The sequence below is a fragment of the Mustela nivalis genome, assembly GCF_964662115.1.
Source record: "Mustela nivalis genome assembly, chromosome: 6".
In the NCBI taxonomy this organism is placed as follows: Eukaryota; Metazoa; Chordata; class Mammalia; order Carnivora; family Mustelidae; genus Mustela; species Mustela nivalis.
The window spans coordinates 147,410,675-147,430,689 of record NC_139025.1 but is presented as its reverse complement, the minus strand read 5'-3'; the positions used below and the strand labels follow the sequence as shown (position 1 = coordinate 147,430,689).

General features: G+C 44.8%; 1 long non-coding RNA gene across 1 annotated transcript; it reads right to left on the bottom strand.

The window, feature by feature from the left end:
* Window positions 1-3,449: 3,449 nt before the first annotated feature.
* Window positions 3,450-18,089, bottom strand: LOC309866506. Its single transcript, XR_014312728.1, has 3 exons — window positions 17,897-18,089; window positions 3,977-4,138; window positions 3,450-3,502 (listed from the first exon to the last, which is right to left on the bottom strand). It is a non-coding gene; the product is annotated as an uncharacterized lncRNA (long non-coding RNA).
* Between the last annotated feature and the right edge of the window lie 1,926 nt (window positions 18,090-20,015).

Sequence of the window (20,015 nt, the reverse complement as noted above, 5' to 3'; positions counted from 1 at the left end):
TACTGTCTTCTCAGTGTCATAAAATATTAGAACCAAAATGGACCTCATAGATAATCTAGTCTGAACTGCCTGAGGCCCAGAGAGGTTGAGTTACTGGCCATGGGTCACCCAGCCAGTTCATAGTAGAGTCAAAAACCCTTTTCCCTAACTCCCATCCCAATGCCTTCAGCATCTCCCCAGCCTCTCAGAAGAGCCCTGTGTGTGATGTTATCCTATTAAATCAAGTCAGTAAGAAACAGAGCAAAACATCCAAGGAACAAGGTCAGCACACTGTCTTCCCAGAGCAGCTGCATAAACTGTGTATAAACATGTTCAGGAACCACACGAAGGAGGCAGCCAGCTCTGTGGACCCCCAGATGCTCCTCACACCCCCTACAGGAGTTGAAACCCTTGGGAAAGCTTCTAGGAAGACTGTCAAAACCTGCTCTCCAGATGGAGGGACTAAATGATGCCCATGATGGGACATTCATTGCCTTCCTTCGGAAATGATTCATCCAAAGGCTCTGATGTGCGTCTCTTCACACCTCAGTAGTTTTACTGCCCATAAGGACACTCTGAAACATTGAGATGCCTGCTTAGTTAACAACGAGACTTTAATGGCCAGGCAGGACCCACCAACACAGCGTCCAAGTTACTGGGCTTGACCAAGAGAGGGTTGCTGGGCTTCTCCCTCTACCTTTCTCCTGGATGGATCTTCTTTTGTCTCCTCCTTACCTTTATCCTTGCTCCTCCTTCCTCGCTGGGTACTCTCCCCAGCTCACACCCCTGTAAGGACCTATTTAGAAACTGTCCCTGCTCCCCTTCCCCCAGGGGATTTACTTGGAAACCAGCTTCAGGTAACAAAGCCCAGATACAAAGGTGGGTCAGGCCAGATGGAGATATCCAATCAGTGGGGGGCTGCATACTGTCTCCCTGGTTACCAAGGAGTATGGGCCCCGCCCTTTGGGCGCCAATCCCAATCAAGGTGTAATAGGCTGGTTCAAATGTCTACTAGGGTAAATTGTAACTCAGTTGGTCACCTAGCATCTCTGTGGAGTTTTCTGTGTGTGTTACAATCTCATTGGCCACCTGTGGGTGGCCAGGCCCGATGGCATGGCCTTTGCCCTTAAAAGCTAGTCTGTGAAACAGAGAAGGGTCACCCTCTCTAGTAAGAGGTGCGTCCCCGAACGTTCGGTTAGATTCTTGATGCTTGGCGCAAAATAAAGCTTTGCTTGACCTTCGTTTTGTATCAGCCTCACTCCTTTAATCACAGACCCATTATTGGGGCGTTACAACCCCCGCCGATCAACTCCTTGTAACCAGCAGCCCTCACCAACATCCTCGCTTGCCCAGTCCTGAAAGACGGAGCTCAGGCGAGTGAAAAGAGTATTTGACCCAGCTTTGGAGCCCCACACCAGATCTGCCAGCCCTTTGCTGCCATATCTCCAGTGAGTGGCCTGGGTTCTCTGCACTTCTCTTTTCCCCTTGGGACAACCAGGATGCTATTCAAGGCCTTCTTCAACTGTGACGTTCTGTGATTTATTCCAAGCGCCTTGGATGAATTCACTCTCCGACCCCCAGCCCCCTATAGCATCGCTGTGCAATTTAGTAATTCATGACACACAGTCCCCTCAACCCATAATCACTTTCCATACAGTCTCATCTTCCTAAGAAAGGTGTGACTGCTTCGAGGGGAGACCTGAGGCTAACATTCCTGACTTCTTCTGTGCAGCACGTCACATAATAACAAAGAAACATGAGGCACTCAGAAGACATCTGTGGATTAACAGGTTGCTTCCAGAATGGTCTTTGCCTCCATGGTATGCCCCCCCCCCCACCTGGCAGGACAGAAGAACAAGGCACCCAGAAGAGAAGAAATAAATAAATAAATCCAGTTAGCCGTCCCAGAATCCGCTCAGAAGAGAAACCGAGCTAGGCCCCACAAGGAAAGCAGGTACCCAGGTGTCTGGGAGGGGGTGAGTGCTACGCCTGGCATCCAGACAGATGGGACTCAGCAGGCAGGCCAGCCGGCACCCAGGAAGCAAGGCAGAAGGACGGAGAAGCTTCCTGGAGCAGCAGGAAAGAGGAGTTGGAAGCTGAGCTGCTGAAGGCACCTCCAGGCCTGGGTCACACGGTTGAAAACTGGTTCAACAGTTAACTCTGAAAACACGGTCCACCTGCTGGGCCATCCCCAGTATAGGAGGCAAGTTCTTCCAGGGCAACAGGGGGTCGGAGGCTGCTTCTGTGTGAGCGAGAGCCATGCCCCATGCCGTGAGGGATCAAGGCTGTTTCCTTCCTTTCTTCATCTGCCAACTGTAGGACTCCAGCCGTCACAGATCATTCGCTGGGTGGTTCACTGTCCCCCTTCTAGTCATTGGTTTCCTTAGAGGGTGGCACCTTGGAACCAGATAATCTCAGTTCAATCTCTATTCCCTGGTTACTGGTCCGACGTGCTGTGCAGCCTGAGGCTGGTTGCTTCCCTTCTCTGAGACTTGGTTTTCTCATCTGTAGAATGACTGAAGGTCGTGAGGAATAAGGGAGCTAATACATTTGAAGTCCTCAGAATGGTTCCTTACAGGTTTTCTTTTTGTTCAGTTTTAGCAAAATGTTCCTCCCAAGTAGCTGAGCGTCCCCTCCTGTGAGGTGTCCCCATGGAGAAGAAATTCAGCTTCCTGTCTGCCAAGCAATTGTGTCCTAAGATACAACTGAGTAACTTACCTTTGGTGAATGCTTTGGTAGTTATTTTTCTCTTATAATTTGTCTCACCTTTGAGCCTGAAAGGGATATATATTTTGCTTAGAATTATTCTAGGAGTACCTGGGTGGCTCAGTCAGTTGAGCATCTGCCTTTGGCTCAGGTCATGATCTCGGGGTCCTGGAGTCGAGCCCCATGACCTGCTCCACATTCAGCGGGGAACCTGATTGTCCTTCTGTCTCTGCTCCTCCCCACTGGCATACACATGTTCTTTCTCTCTCAAAAAAAAAAAAAAAAAAAAAAAAAAAAATATATATATATATATATATATATAAGTAAATCTCTTTAAAAAAATTTTTTTTACAAATTATTTCATTCTACAAGTGATTATTGCTCCTGGTATGGCTTAGGCACTGTGCCGGGCTTACACGAAGTCCTCAAGCTTGGTGCATTTGCGGGCTAGTGGGGAGGCAGGTGAAGGAGCAGACTCCTCTGATACGTAATATACCAGGTGTCCTAGCAGAGCTGCAAAGGGCTTTGGACAGCACCCAAGGAGGAAGGAGGACTTTTTATAAGACGAGCATCATTCTGTTGCAAGAAACAGAAATCCACTTACTCTAAGTAAAGAGGAATTTGTCGTGAAAATAAGGAAGTAGGATGTTGAAGTAGGTTATTGAAAATAAGGAAGCATTACAACAAAGATGAGAAGAGCATTACGTGTGTTTATTCATTCAACAAACATCTGCTCGGGGTCTACGGTGTGCCAGGTCCTGGGGGTTGAGCAGGGAAGCTGTCGGGACAAAATGCCTGCCCTCTTGGAGCTGATATTCTGGTGGGAGGAAACAGGCAATAAACGAAATGCACAGAAGGAGAGGAGACCCGGCAGCCGAGAAGGAGCAGTGAGAGGAAGGAGGGGCCCGCGTGATGCTGTTACCCCTGCCTCGCCCAGCAGGCCCTATTTCAACAAGGTCTTGAAGGAGATGAGAGTAAGCCTTACTGATCCAGGGGGAAGGAGCATTCCAGACCGAGGACCGGAGGGAGCAGAGGCCAGCGGCAGGGCCAGACCGGCGTGGCCCAGAACAGTGAGCAGGGGGACAGTCCCAGGGGACGAGGTCCGAGGCTCGGAGGCCAGAGCACGGGGGCCTCCACGGACTTCGGTTTTTACTCTGGGGGAAGTGAAACCCCACCAGAAGGGCGAAAGCAGGCTTCCTGTGAACTAGACGTGCACGTGAGGGAAAGGGAAGCACCAAGGGGGCTCCAGACCCGCATATCCAGCTGATCTGACTCCCTTCGCAACTCTTACCCCTCCATTGATCTCAAACAGGCAACGCTCCCTTATACGGACGAGGCAAGACTCCCGATTCTCACCCGAAGCCTCAGCTCGCCACAGTCTCTTCCAAAGACTTTGTCCTTCCTCTCACATACCCGTTTCAGCCAAACCCACCAGCAAGTCTGTCTTCTCCACCTGGAAAGATACAGAATCTAACTCTCTCTGTCCTCATCTCCGGCTACCACCTTGGCCCAAATCGCAAAGTGGCCTCCTGGGCATCCCTGCTCCTGCCCCTTCCCTGTGTGGTTCAGCCTCCACACAACAGTGCAAGTGATCTTTTTTTTTTTTTTTTAAATCAGATTCTTTCCTTTGTTGGGATCTTCCATGTAGCATTTTTTGGAGTTCTACAGTTTTTTTAAATTTAAATTCAATTGATTAACATATCACGTATTATTGGTTTCAGGGGTACAGGTCTGGGATTCATCCGTCTTCTAGAATACCCAGCGCTCATGACATCACATGCCCTCCCCAAAGTCCACCCCCCAGTTGCCCCCATGCCCCTCTCCCCTCCGGCCACCTTCAGTTTGTTTCCTATGATTAAGGGTCTCTTATGGTTTGTCTCCCTCTCTGATCTCATCCTGTTTTATTTTTCCCTCCCTTCTCCTAACGATCCTCTTGTTTTATTTCTTATTTCTTATACACATATGAGTGAGATCATGTCATTGTCCTTCTCTGATGGACTTATTTTGTCAAGCGATCCTTTTAAGCCAAAATCAGAAGATGTTCTTTTTCTTTTCTTTTTTTTTTAAGATTTTATTTGTTTATTTGAAAGACAGAGATCACAAGTAGACAGAGAGGCAGGCAGAGAGAGAGAGAGGGAAGCAGGCTCCCTGCTGAGCAGAGAGCCCAATGCGGGACTCCATCCCAGGACCCTGAGATCATGACCCCAGCCGAAGGCAGCGGCTTAACCCACTGAGCCACCCAGGCGCCCAGAAGATGCTCTCTTTCTGTGGCTCGCCACCATACTCCGAGTAAAACCTGAAGCCTCTGCAGTCGCCTCCCAGCTGCCTGCTGCTCCCCTGTCCGTCATCATTTCCATCAACCTCCCTGCTACCCACTCTGCACTAGCCCCAAAGTAGTAGCTACCCACTCTGCACTAGCCCCAAAGGGCCTCTTGGCGTTCCGTGAAAATCCCACCAACCATCCCTTGGGGTTCTTGCACTTGGCGTTCCAGCTGCCTGGGGCACCTTCCCCTGCCCGGATATCCTCATCATTTGCTCCCTTGTTTTATTTAGGTCTCTGCTCAAATATCCTGCTAGAGAGGCCTCTGCTGACCACCCTCTAAGAAAACAGCACCTGTTCCAAGACTCCTTATTGCCCTTACTCAGCTTAAACCTTCTCCATAGCACTTCTCAACACCTGGCCAGTTCAGTTATGGACGCCTACCCCCATTAGAATGTAAGATCATCCATGAAGACAAAAATAATCACTTGCATTTGTTCTATGACCAATGCCTTCAACAGGGCCTGGCCTAGAGTAAACCCTCGGTACGTGTTTGTTCAAGGGACACACGGGAGGGTGGATGCTAGAACTGAAAATCTGAAAGCTCTCAGGAACCAAGACAATTGTTCTATCTTTTGGTCTGTACATCCATTCTTGCTCCCCAACTTTGTCTCTCTCAAAGGAGCGAATCATACTAACCTCAGTGTTCATTTTTGGTGCAGGTAGCCTGCCTCTGTTCCTAACAAAATCATACTACGTTGTGATTCCTTGGGTAGGGGATGTGCTGGGGAGAAAATGGGAAGTCTCCCTGGCACAGAAGCGACGCATAAAGAACTTGGCAAAGAATTCAACAAAAGAGATTAGCAGAATTCTGAAGAAACTAGAGAATTCTAGAAAGGGCCGAGGGAAGGGTCTGGAGCAAGAGAACCATTATGCATTTATAACACTAACCTAATTGTAAGGTAAGACTTTGGACACGGAAGGCTGGAACAAGTACGTAGGTTGAGGCCAGATGACAAAGGCCAGAGGAAGAAGTGTGAAGCTCATTCTGTAGACCTCAAGTTGCCATTGTGGTCAAGTGGAGTGTTCGGTCACTCTCCTCCAAACACGCTGACCACTCACAGACTTATACAACCGTATCACAAAGCTGGACATTCATATCATTTGGAGCCAGAGAGCTGGACTCCACTCCCCAGATTTACCCTTGCCATCTCTTGGCTGTGCCAATACCTCTGTTACTAGAAAGTATGCAACAGAGCTCCTCCTGGGAACAGAGCTTCTCCCTAAATCCAATTAAACATCATCCAACAAATAGAAGTTAAGAATCCCTCATGTGCAGGAAAAGTAAACTCCTGGCTCCGGTCTCTGAGTTGTGTTGTTGGTATGATAAGCTATACAAAATTGAGATAATTAATTACCTATTCACAAGAGGACACAATCAGGAGGCAGATTGTATAATTCAGACCCTTCTAAGTCAGTGGTCTTCAATCCTGACTGTGTATTTGAATCACCTGGATGATGGTTGTGTCCTATACATAGAAATTCTGATTGAGTTAGTTGTGCATGGACCCCAGCATGGGAATTCTTTTCTAAGATTTGATTGATTGATTGATTGATTGGAGAGCAGAAGTGAGTTGCAGGGCAGAGGCAGTTTAATAAGCAGATTCCCCGCTGAGCAGGGAGCCCTATTGAGGATTCAATCCCAGGATCCTGAGATCATGACCAGACCCAAAATCCAGAGTCAGCCCTTTAACTGACTGAGCCAGCCAGCTGCCCTGCATGGGAATTTTAAAAATTTCAGCACAAAAGTACAGAGTGGAGAACCACAGCCAGCAGGAGGGCACCTGAAAAGTCATGGAGTTTAATGGACAGGAGAGAGAGAGCAGGTGTTTGAAGAATAAGTACAGAGATTGAGGTCCTATTTGGTGAGAAAATCAAAATACACTTGGGCAGAGTCCTGGGAGCAGCCATGCGCAGAGCTGGATGGGATATATTAAATGCTGGGTAAGACTGGGAAGGTTATGACCAAAACAAGATGAGATGTCTTATCCAGATACCTGGACCAGCTTGTTCAGTCCACTCTGGATCAGATGTTGAAGGCTTAGAACTAGGTCCCAGTTCCCCAGTTGATAACTTGGTGATTTGGGATAGTCACTTAATTGTTGTCATCCAGAGCCATGTCTAAGTTTTACTGATGTGATAGGCTGGACCACCACAGGAGGACTGTGCTCTGCATAAGGGTATTTTTTTTTTTTTTTTTTTTTTTACTCATGGAGGGTGTGGGGACTGAAATCCTGCCTGGGACTCACTTATCAAGCCTTGCACATCAGAAGGGGCCATTCGGCCCAGGAAAAGATATCTGATGGGTGGGAGGTCTAATAATCACTTACTGAACTAACTGATCTTCTCTGTTTCTTCTGCTAAATACCCAGACTGAGCCCACAGTGCACTGACTCACATACACAGTGTGTCCTCATGCTGTTGTTTTCACCAAATCTCAACCGCATTTGTTCACAAACCTGGTTTGCCAATTATTACAACTGTGTGGTTTTATTAAATATTATCTAGACCAATGAAATATGAGTGCAGAAAGATTTTATTTCTATGGAAACTAAGTTGAATACTTAGGAAAATCACAGCAGAGGCAATAGACCTTAAAAATTGTGTCCAGAATGTAAAATGGTATAGCCATCACGAAAAACAATGGATGTTTCTCAAAAGATTAAAAACAGAAATATCATGTGATCCAGCAATCCTACTTCTGAGTATTTATCCAAAGGAACAGAATCAGGATCTTAACAAACAAACAAACAAACAAACAAATAAAAACCAGCAAAAAAACAAAAAACCCTGTGCTCCCATGATCACTGCAGCATTATCTACAATAGCCAAAATATGGAAACAACCTAAATGTCCATCAATGGATAAATGCATAAAGAAAATGTGATATATATATATATAGATAGATAGATAGAATGGAACATTACTTAGCCTTTAAAAAGAAGGAAATCCTGCCATTTGCAACAACATGGATAAATCTTAAAGATATTATGCTAAGTGAAATAAGACACATAAAGAATATACTTGATAATCCCACTTACATGTGTAATCTAAAATAGTCAAACTTAAGGAAGCAGAGAACAAATGGTGGTTGCCAAAGTCTGGAGAGAGGGGGAAAATAGGGAGGTTCTGGTTATGGGTATAAAATTTCAGTGATGCAAGGTAAGTAAGATCTGGAGATCTACTATACCACATAGTGCCTATAGGTAATAATACTACACTGTTTACTTAAAATTTGCTGAGAAGGTGGGTCTATATTAAGTGCTCTTGCCACACAAAAAAAGTAATAATGATGTTGAGGGAAACTTGGGACGATGATGGATGTGTATGGCCTCGATCGTGGTGATGGTTTCACAGGTGCACACTTATTCCCAAACTTACTTAGTGCACTTCCCAAACTTACAGCACTGCTTTTGCCACGTCAATCATACCTCCATGAAGTGGGGTTTTTTTATTGTCATGTAATTAGGTATGAGTGAAACAATCATAAATGATTGGGGTAGTTTATAACATCTAGAAGAATTCTAAGCTCCTAATGCCTTGAAAGTATTTTACATTTTGATTTCACTTTAAAGAAACTAACCCTAGAGATTGTAGCTGATGCATTATGCATAAGGCTTGTGTATGAAAAACAATGTATATCCCCAATCAGTAGATCCACACTCACATAAAAGACCACATCAAAATGTTGGTGAAAGGATGTATATTTATGTGCTGTGAGTTCACATAAAAGGGCCAAATCCTGTGTTATTTTATTATCAACCCATCCAATTGGTCTTCCAAAAGCTTCATCATCAGAGATGAGTTTTTCTGACTCTGGCAGCCTCGCAAGATTTTTTTTCAAGGTCAGATGAGAAAGATGAATAAGAATGCATTCTGTAAACAAGAGAAGGCTACATAAGTAGCCATATAAGGAGTTGCTTGTTATCTTGTTATGTTTTGTTTTGCTTTTTAATACAGAGTGCAGTGCTCTAGGCATCGTAGGTGATCAATGAATTGTAATGAGGATGTGTTTCAGCACCACTGGTTTCTTCCCAGTACCCTGCTCCAGGAGCACCCCAATTCTGGTTGTCAAGATGCCCCCAGCCTCTGCTGGAGGAATTATTCATTAAAGGATTGCTAGCAGCTGCTGCAAATGAATCGGGCTTAACGCAGTAGAAGGTTATTTCTTGCTCAATGTAATAATCCATTGCCGTATTTCCCAAATGACAGGTGTCTTTCCTTGACGTATATGATGCAGAAACCCAAGTGCTACCAGCTCCTAGGGCTTTAGAATCCTCTGCAGCCCGTCTGCAGATGAGACAAGACAAGAGAGTTTCCCAAAGGAAGGCATACACAAATCATGCCTGCCCTTCACCATGGGTTCTGAAGTGACTAGCCCTAGCTGAAAGTCATTCTGGGAAATGCAGTCCCACGTGAAATCTGGGATTTTGTTAATAGCAATTGTGTATGCTTTTTCTAAATGACAGCCAATTCCCCAGGACCAACTGGGTGCCCTGCAAATCAACTCAATTCTGATACTAACTACCCAGAATTAGGACAGACCTCTCTCACAGGTTCATGATTCTATCCTACAAGACTGCTCCCACTTCAGATGTCAGCTGCATATGAGGTGCCCAGCCTACCCGTCCTGGCAGCCCCGTAAGATTCCACCGAATAGCTACGAATGTGAGGTTTCCACAGAGCCCTCCTCAGGTTTCCTAATTCACTAAATGACTCACAGAATGTAGGAAAGGACTTTAGTCAAAATAACCAGTTTATCATAAAGGATACAACTCAGGAACAACCATATGGAAGAGAGGAACAAGGCAAGGTATTAAGGAAAGGGGAGCATGGCACAGAGCTTCCATGCCCTCTCCAAGTGATCCACTCTCCCAGCACACTGATGGTTTTTGCCAATCCAGAAGCTCTCCTAATCTTGTTGTTCAGGAGGTTTTATCAAAGCTGTGTAACATTAAGCATGATTGATTAAGTCATTGGCCATTGGTGGTTGAACTTAATCTCTAGTCCCTCCTTCTCCAGGGGCTGACAGGGGCTGAAAGCACTTGGTTCCTCTGGCAACCAGCCCCCATCCTAAAACTATTAAACCCTGATGTTATTAAACCACCACCAAGAACCATCTCATTAGCATTAACTCAGGTGCGGTCTAAGGGGGCTTGTTATGAACTACAAAAGACATTGCTATCATATAAGAAATTCTAAGGGGTTTAGGGGCTCTGTGCCAGAAACCAGAGACAAAAACCAAACATGTATCTTATATTATCTTATCTTATATTATATCATAGTAAAGCACAAATAGGTTACTTTGATTTAACAAATGCACCATGGTAATGGAAAAAACGAACATTAAGAGAAAAGTGAAGAAACACAGAAAGAACAGTGAAATTGGACCCCTATCTCACACCACTCACAAAAATTAACACGACCTGGATCAAAGATTTAACCATAAGACAAGAAACCATAAAAGTCCTAGAAGAAAACATAGAGAAGTTCATCAGATTTTTGTCTTGGCTGTGTGGGGGGTGCCTGGGTGGTTCAGTTAATGTAGCATCTGACTCTTGATTTCAACTCAGGTCATGATCTCAGGGTTGTGGGATGAAGCCTCACATCAGGCTCTGTGCTGAGCATGGAGCCTGTTTGAGATTCTCTCTCTCCCTCTGTGCCCCCCCTGCACTCATGCTCCTGCTCTCTCTCTCAAACAATACAGAACAAAAATATACGTTGGCAATGATTTTTTAAAAATATGACACCAATTGTACCAACAACAGAAGCAAAAATCAACTGATCAACATCAGACTCAAAAACTTCTGCACAACAAAAGAAACAGGTAACAAAATGAAACAGCAGGCATTGGGCTCTCTGCTCAGCAGGGAGCCTGCCCCCCCCCCCCGCCTTGTGATCTCTGTCAAATAAATAAAATCTTTAAAAAAAAAAAAATGAAACAGCAGCCTACAGAATGGAAGTTTTGCAGACCATTATGAGATAAAAGATTAATATCCAAAATATATAAAGAACACAACTTAATACCAACAAAAAATTCCGGTTTTGAAAAATAGGCAAAAAAAACTAAATAAACATTTTGTGGAAGAGGATTTCAAAATGTCTAACAGACACATGAAAAGACGCTCAAAATCACTCATCATCAAGGAAATGTAAATCAAAACCACAATGAGATATCACCACATACCTGTCAGAATGGCTATCATCAACAAGACAAGAGACAACAGCTATTGGCAAGGATGTGATAAAAAGGGGATCCGTTTACACTGATGGTGAGAATGTAAATTAGTCCAACCACTATGGAAAACAATATGGAGGTTTCCAAAGTTAAAAAACAGAATTACTATATGGTGCAGCAATTCAATTTCTGGGTATAAATAAGTCATGGGGATAAAAGACACAGCATAGGGAATATAGCCAATGCTATTGTAACAGCGTTGTATGGTGATGGATGGTGGCTTGTGGTGAGCACCACAAAACATGCAGAGAAATGGAATCACTTGGGTTGTACACTTGAAACTAATGTAACATTGTGTATCTACTAAACTAAAAAAAAAAACTCTTTTGAGATGTGATAGGTATACACAATGGAACGTTATTCACCCTTGAGAAAGGAGAATATCCTGCCATTTGCAACATGAATGGACCTTGAACCCATTATGTTAATTGAAGTAAGTCAAACAGAAAGACAAGTACTACATCACTTTCATATGGAATCTAAAAAAGTCAAACCTGTAAGAAAAAAACAAACAGTAAAATCAGTGGTTACTAGGGGATGGGGGATGGTGTTTAGCAGTACAACTGAGTACTAAATCAGCTTGAGAGATCTAATGCACACTATAATAAAGACAAAAATATTGTATTATAATGTGATGTGGCAAATAGTGCTTCGATGCAATCATACTACAGTATGTAAATATATCAAAGTAATACCCTGTATACCTTAAATTTATAAAATGTAACTTGTCAAATTTACCAAATGAAAAAATATATTAACACTAAGGGAAAGGGGATGAGAGGTGTATGTGAACTCTATTATCTTTGCAATGTCTCTGTATATCTAAAATTATCCCAAAACGAAAAGGTGTTTATATAACCATACCTGTGCTAGCTCTGTCCAAAGCCCATGCCCCAAAGCAAATGATACCTTCACTTTCCAGAATCTGGCAAATTCCAGGCATTCAAGAAATCTATCTCGACCCTCTACATCACACGGACTTTCCATGTCACTCCAGGAGTCACCACTGCATAAAGTTTTACACTCTTCTTTCCCTTCCCATAGTCCAGATGGGCCTGGCACTGAAGGATCTAAAGTAGGGATCCCCAAACTAGGGCCTGAGGGCAAAAATCCAGTTCACAATCAGTGTTTGTTAATAAAGTTTTATCGGAACACAACCATGGTCACTCATTTACATATTGCTTATGGCTGCTTCCATACTATGAAGGCAGAGCTGAGTTGTCATCACAGAGACTATACGGTCTATAAAGCCTAAAATATTTGCTATCTCGTCCTTTAAAGAAAAAATTTGCAAACCTCTGCTCTATGAAGTTGAACTCTCCCTCCCCAAACAGGCACTACTCTAGGAAGCTAAGCTCTATGGTTTCTGGCTGCCCATGAGAGTCCTGCCTGAAGAAGATATGTCTCAATTTCTCTCATACATCAACACACATCGCTATAGACTGAATATTTGTGTCCCCCGACAGAATTCGTACATTGAGACCTAACCCATAGTACTAGGAGGTGGGGTCATGGTCATAGTACGAGGAGATGAATAGGTCATGATGAAAACACCTTCAAAACTAGAATTAGTGCCCATGTAACAGAGCCTCGTGCCTCCCCCAGTCATGTGGGGACAAGGCAAGAAGACATCCACCTATGAACCAGGAAGGGTCTTCCCCAGACACTGAATCAGCTGCTGCCTCAATCTTGGACCTCCAAGCCTGCACAACTGGGAGAAATACATTTCTGTTGTTTATAAGCCATCCGGTCTGGTGCTCTGTTCTAGCCGCCCAAAGGAACGATGACACCCACATGCACAGTACTCTATAAAGACAGCAAATCACTTTGATTTTCCAGAGCACCCACTCAGCATCAAAGGAGGTTTCTGAGCCATAGAGGAGCTCTCATCAGTGGTCACAGTTTGAAAACACCTTAATGAAAGGAGCTTTTAAACATGCTCCTGTGGAGTGCTTCCTTGCAGGGGCGGGGGGGGGGGGGTTGTGGAGGGGGGACGCACTGGTGACACCCTATCACATCCTTCCTTCTTCTCCTGCAGATGCCCCAGAGTAGCAGGCTGGTGATTTATCTTTTAGTCTTCCTACACACCAGGAGAGCTGTTTGTTGTTGTTGTTGTGGTGGTGGTTTTTTTGTGTGTGGGTCTCTTTGGGTGCAATTTTCCTTTAAATGAAGCATTTTCCCTATTAACTTTAGGCTGCTGTCTGAACAGAGACCGAACACAGAATGGTTTTTGGTCAAAAGCTCCTTGGGAAAAGCTACAGTTTGTTCTGTGAATCCCTCGAGTTAGTAGAACAACTGAAAAGGAGATGTTGCTCAGTAGAGGTTTGTTGAATTGCACTGAATCGAGATGAATTATTAAATTGCATTTCACACCTAATGTAACCCACATCACCCTTTTCATCAGCTTCAGGGACAGACCTGGCGGCTTCTATTTTCTCAGTTAATGCTTTCCTGTCTGACTCTAGTCTGCACAGATCTGAAGGCTGGTTCAAAAACTTAGCAGCTCTGTGACCTTGGGCAAGTCACTTAACCTCTCTGTGCCTCCAGTCCCTCATGTTAAATAGGAGTGATAAGGGCACCTCCCTTAAAGGACTGTGATAAGGATTACATATAAATTATGTGGAATCGTGTCTAGCCGATAATATTAAGAAAATCAGTCTCTAAAGATACACCGATGCCGCTGTCTATGCTAGGTAATTTTGTTAGTACAGAGTATACTCAGTCCTCGTTGCAAATACCAGATGGAGGGAAGTAGGTAGTCAATGGTCAGTCCACTAGCTGTCAACTTTGGGTGGCCATTTTTTCTATGGTTTCTGAACAGTGCCTCTTTGGAAAACTAGTTCCTTCCAGGAAGATGTGCTCTTATCCACTGTTGCCATGATGTCCTTGGGTGCTTCCAAAGACTCCTGTACTAGTCCCAGACTTGTATATCCAAGATCACAGCTTTCTCAGTTCACAGCTTTTTAAATTATGTGTTCAGTCCTTGAGCTTGGAAAGAGATCCCTCCACCACATTGAGTAGATCCATATATCACCACTGGTCACCCTTAAGTGACCCTTCCTTCTGGAATAAATGTTGAGGCCTTGGTGCTGAGAACCACCAGCCCAGAACCCTACCCCTCATGATAAGTTGCACTAAGGAGACCCTGTGTCTTTTTCTTACAATTACCTTTATAGAAACTTTCTTAAGGCAACACAGATATTTTAGGATTATAGAACCTTCAAGTAGAGTCATACATTGTATTCCCTTTTCTCCCTAGGGGACCCATGGTTCCTACACCCATCTGCCCATCTCTTTTCAGGACAAGCTCTGCCTATTGAAGGAATTAGAAAGGGTAGCCTTTATCACACCATGAATGAGCCCACTACCTGCCTAAGAGCTACTCAGTCATTGAGGTTGGACGCCTTGGAGGGCCACTTAACTTGAGAAGTGGCTCAAACTCTTCCTATAGGATATCTGTTTCTTAAATTTAAATTATTTTTCTTTCCGCCCCACCAGTTGCTAGCTATCCTTATTTTTTCTCCTGAAAAGTAATGCATTATTTATGGAGTTAAGATATTTCCCATCTGTGAGATCTACTCATCACAATTCTTTTTTTTTTTTTTAAGACTTATTTGTTTATTTGAGAGAGAATGAGAGAGGGCACATGTGTAAGCAGGGATAGAGGCAGAGGGAGAGAAAGAGAGAAAGAGATAGAATCCCAAGCAGACTCGGTGCTGAGCAGGGAGCCTGGTGCAGGGCTCGATCCCAGGACTCTGAGATCATGACCTGAGCCAAAGGCAGAGGCTTAACCGACTGAGCCACCCAGGCACCCCTGTTCATCACGATCCTTTTTTTTTTTTTTAATCACGATTCTTTATGTGAACTTCTAAAGGGGCATAGGGTCATGTTATCTTGATCTGTGTATTGCAAACTCTTAGTATACTTCTACGCCCCATTTCAGTTAAACATTGTTCATCCTCCTAAAGCATGTCTGAAGTTGACATAAAGTTTTATTCTTGAAATGCTTATGACCAGCTCAGATTTCTTTTGAGGATTTTGTATTCTAATATTCAGAAATTATACAGTTATTGTTAGAGCCCTGAGAGGTACACTGGTCCATTTACAGCTTTGTGAGAAAACATTCATTCATCCATTTAACATTTGCTACGGGACATTTGGTCTTGCAGTAAACAAGACCAGTGCATTCCTGCCATCAAGAGCTCATTGTTCCAGTGGGGACAGACAGACAAATAAAACAATACTTACAATAAAAGTCATTACAATCATTACATTATTGTAATTATTATATTGTATATAAAATCATTACAAATAATTACAATAAAAAATCATAAGGGTTATGGAAGATCAAAATCTGAATGGTGTGCTCTGCAGGTATGTGAAAGGGAACTTAATCCTGCACGAAAGTAGGGAGATATAAGGGCAAGAAAGCTGATTCAAAGAGGGTAGATCTCAAGCTGCATCTTATGGGCAAAGATTTAGATGAAGAAAAGAAGGCAGGTATTCCAGACTGAGGCTAGAATACGTTCAGGCATATGCCAAGCGTCCCTTGTACACAGTGACTTACAATGAGTGTCATGACTAGTGCAGAGCCAAGGTCAAGGCAAGAGAGCCGCATAACTAGGAAAGGGCCCCATATGTCAGGAAAAGAAAAACTCTATTCTTTAGAAACCAGGTTTGAAAATGACAACCCATAGATTTATGGTTTCCATCATGTTTCCAAAAGAATATATTTTTTAAAGATTTTATTTATTTATTTATTTATTTGAGAGAGAGAGAGAGCATGAGAAGGGTCAGGGGGAGAAGGGTCAGAGGGAGAAGCAGACTCCCTGCCAAGCAGGGAGCCTGATGCGGGACTCTATCCCGGGACTCCAGGATCATGACCTGAGCTGAAGGCAGTCGCTTAACCAACTGAGCCACCCAGGTGCCCCAAGAATATTTTAATTAGTAAGTGTATCAGCTTCAATGCAGTAACAAATAACCCATAAATTTAGTGGCTTTTAATAAATTGCACTTTCTTTCTTGCACACGTTCGGGTCAGCTGAGGAGTGACCCCAGCCCTGCCCCACGGTCTGTGTATGTGACACAGAGGCTGAGGGGGCAGCCCCTGTCTGGGAGGTGCATTCTGGGAGAGGAGAAAAAAGGAATACAGAACCATGCAATGGTTCTTTTTTCTTTTTCTTTCTTTTTTTTAAATTAACATATAATGTATTATTTGCTTCAGGGGTACAGGTCTGTGAATCATCAGTCTTACACAATTCACAGCCACATGATGGTTCTTAAAGCTTCTGCTCCTAGGTCCTACACATTGATCCCACCTATATTTCATTGGCAAAACCTGCCCTGTAAACAAAGCCCTCTCCCCCCATAGGCTGGTTAATGTAAGTTCTCCTGCAAGCTGAGCCTAGTAAAAGGGCATAATGAGTATTTTGAACAAATTATTTTAGTTACCACTGTAGCCAATACTTAAAACTTGACAGATGGCACAGAAAAGACAGGACTGCCAGGTTTTATTGAGAAAAAAAAAAAAAAAAAAGTCAAAATACCTGGCGATGGCGTGGCTCTGTTTCTCTGTGCCAGCAACTGGTTGGAGCTGAGCTCTAACCATGGCTTTGAGACCAAAGAGTGTCTCTCACCAGTTGGACCCAGTCCCCACCACCTCCTGCTCGCTCATTCGCTCAGGTTCCCTGCCTGGCCCTGATGGTGCACACCAGCAAGACGCAGCCTCCTTTCCAAAGGAAGAAAGTGACTGGACCAGACAGGTTCAGTCTGAGACTCTGAAGATGAGGGAGACCCCAGAACAGAACCAGGAAGACCAGTTAGGAAGTCACTGCAATTATCAGTAATTTAGCCTAAACCTGTGGCTTAAAAAATAAATAAAGTAAAATAAAATAGAATCTATCCACGATCATATCTGTAGAGCAGCGGGCGAGAGCCAACAGGACACCCCCTCCCGTGGCCTGGGAACAATGAAGGCATCTTGGAACCAGAACAAAAATGGACATTGGAAAGCTTGGGTTTAAACAGCATCTCTCCACTCCGCCCTGACCCAAAAGGAAAATCTGCTTGTTTCAAAATGAAGCTGGACTCCCACCAGCGCCTCTCTCAGGGCAGGGGGTGGGGGGAGTGGGGAGGGAGACATTCTAACAGGTGCCATTAAAAATACCCAATTCCCTCCGCTATTCTCTGCCCCCTCCCTTCCTCCCTCCCCAACCCCCTCCTTCCCCCACCCCGCTGTTGGCCTAAATTAAGTTTTCAAAAGGCAGAGAGGCTCTGTGCTGGTTTTTGCTGAAGAGCATTGAATTCAATAAAACATAATTATTGATTTAATTAAAAGAGTTGCTCTGTGAGAAGCGAAGCTTTTTCAACAGGCAGCAGAGATGGAAGCGCCCTCATTCATTGCCAGGGTAGCTTCTGAAACAAATCCCGGCTGCCTTTTTAATAGGCCGATTCTACGTGCGGCTCTGAGACGGATCCTCCAGCCATTCATCCGCGGTAATTCAACCAGTGAATAAGGTGCCTTTCTCATTGGCTGCCTTTCAGGACGGGAAGAGGAGGCGCTGCGAGCCCCCGAGCCCCCGACGAGGAGATGAATAATTCATTGTCCTTCTTCTGGGGCCCCTCTGTGCTCCTTTCTGCTTCCTTGTACTTACATTTGAAAGGAAACGTAGGGCTGGGGACTGTCGCGGTGTGGGGTTCCACAACCTCCCTTGATCTCCCGGGAGAGAGGAGCTGCCCCGAGCACCGAGCACCGAGCACCGAGCACCGGGCACCGCGCACCGGCAGCCTTGGCAGGCTGCTAGACCCCGACTCCCCACCACCCAGCAGGAGCAGATCTCCCCCGGAGGGCAGCACCCCGGAAAGAGACACAAGGAGTGGGGAGGGAAAGGTTGTCCTCCTTGATCCTTGGAGCAGTACCTGTAAGGCCACCACGAAGGCAGCACACACACACACCCCCCCCCACGCTCACACCCCTCTTTCTGCACCTGCCTGGTCCTCGGGCGGGCAAGCCAGTGGCAGGGGCACACACACACACACACTCCAGTCTATTAACAGAAGAGAATAATGATGCATCCTCAGAGAAGACATTAATGAGGTGATGACACATTTTTAATTAAATGCCTTATGTAAATTATTAATCCATTCCTCCTGGAAAGAGAGTGCCATATTATGAACGTGAGACGAGGCAGTGTCTCTTCTGCCCCTGCCACCCTCTTTCCTCTTTCTCTCTCTCTCTCTCTCTCTTTTTTTTTTTTTTTTTTTTTTCTCTCTCTCTCTCCCTAGACCTTAATAAGGCTCTTTAGTGCCAACAGTAGCTCTGGGTTGGGAAGCTAAAGCTGTCTTTCTTTACCTCCCGCTTGTCTCAAAATGGGTGTTGACTGTGGCCTCAAGCCCGCACGGGGACCCAGTGGGACTTGTGAGCGAGCCCTCGGGATCCGCAGGACCAGTCAAGGTGGAACCATGTGGGGGTCGTGGGCGATGCCTAGGGTTCTCAGAAGCCCGCCTGAGGCACACACAAAGGCAGCCTATTTGCAGCGGTACGCCCCCCCCCCCCCCCCCCCCCCCCGCACAGACTGCCCTTCTCCCTGCCAGCTGCCTGTCCCCTTCCTGCTCCCAGTGCCTTTGCCGCTAGAGACCTGCCCTAGCTCCGTTATTTGGTGCCCCCCCTGAGTTCCCAGAGTCTGACAACAAGTACCTGGGGTCAGATTGCACTCTACAGACATGCTCTTAAATTAAAAAAAGAAAGATTTTTTTTTTTTTTTTTTTACTGAAACAACCATGGTATTAATTGTTAAATAAAACTGATCATTATTGAGGGTTTATATGCCAGGCACTCTCCTTAGTATAGAGCGTATATTAATCACCTTTATCAGTTCTCACCCCAAGTCCTGGGGAGGAGATGAGGATTATCATGGTTAACACGTCCATTTTACAGGTCAGCTATCTTCAAGGTCAGAAAACTGGAAACTGGCACAGATAAAATTCAAATTCTGGTCTGTTTGGCCTCACATACTGCTTGCTTAGGACTTTCTAACACTCAACCTCTCCTCGCTATCATGATTATTTTGCAAATGAGCAAGTTAAGGCACAGAGAGTTTAACCAGCCCCAAGTGTCACACAAGGAAGTAAAAGAGGGTGTTGGCATCCAAACTGTCATGACCCACAGTCTGTGTACGTGCCCACTGCGCTAAGTTTAGGGCAGGACATCAAGTACTTACGTCCTATCTACGTGGCTGGAGAGGGGACCAGAGGGCCATATGTTCCCAGGCGTTGTCCTCATAGAAATAAGCAGATGGAGTGGGAGATACCAGTCTCTTGGTCGTATCACAATTTTCCCACAATCAGACCAAGACCCATCAGAATTTTAGGAACAAGTTTCCATTTCTATCCACCGCCCAAACTTTATTCTGGGCTCTCTGTCTTCACCTCTCATCCCAAATCACCTTGGGAAACAAGGACATATTCTGCTTTCTTACAAGGAGTCACCAAGGATCGAGGGGAACAAGGGACATCAATAACCCAAAGGGACAACGTGCTTTTCTGCCTTTAAAAGGCAAACTCTCACCCATCACAGAAAAGTAACCAATGAGGAGGAGGAAGACAGAAGACATTAATGAGGTGATTGTGAAGACATCATTGTGGCCAAGAGAAGGAGGTACTGTAGAGACGTAAGCCCTAGATCACATCAACTATGAAGGTACTAAATGTATAATTATTGCTTAAAGGAAACCATATGCAATGACATTTCAAGAACAAGTATTATTGCTTCCA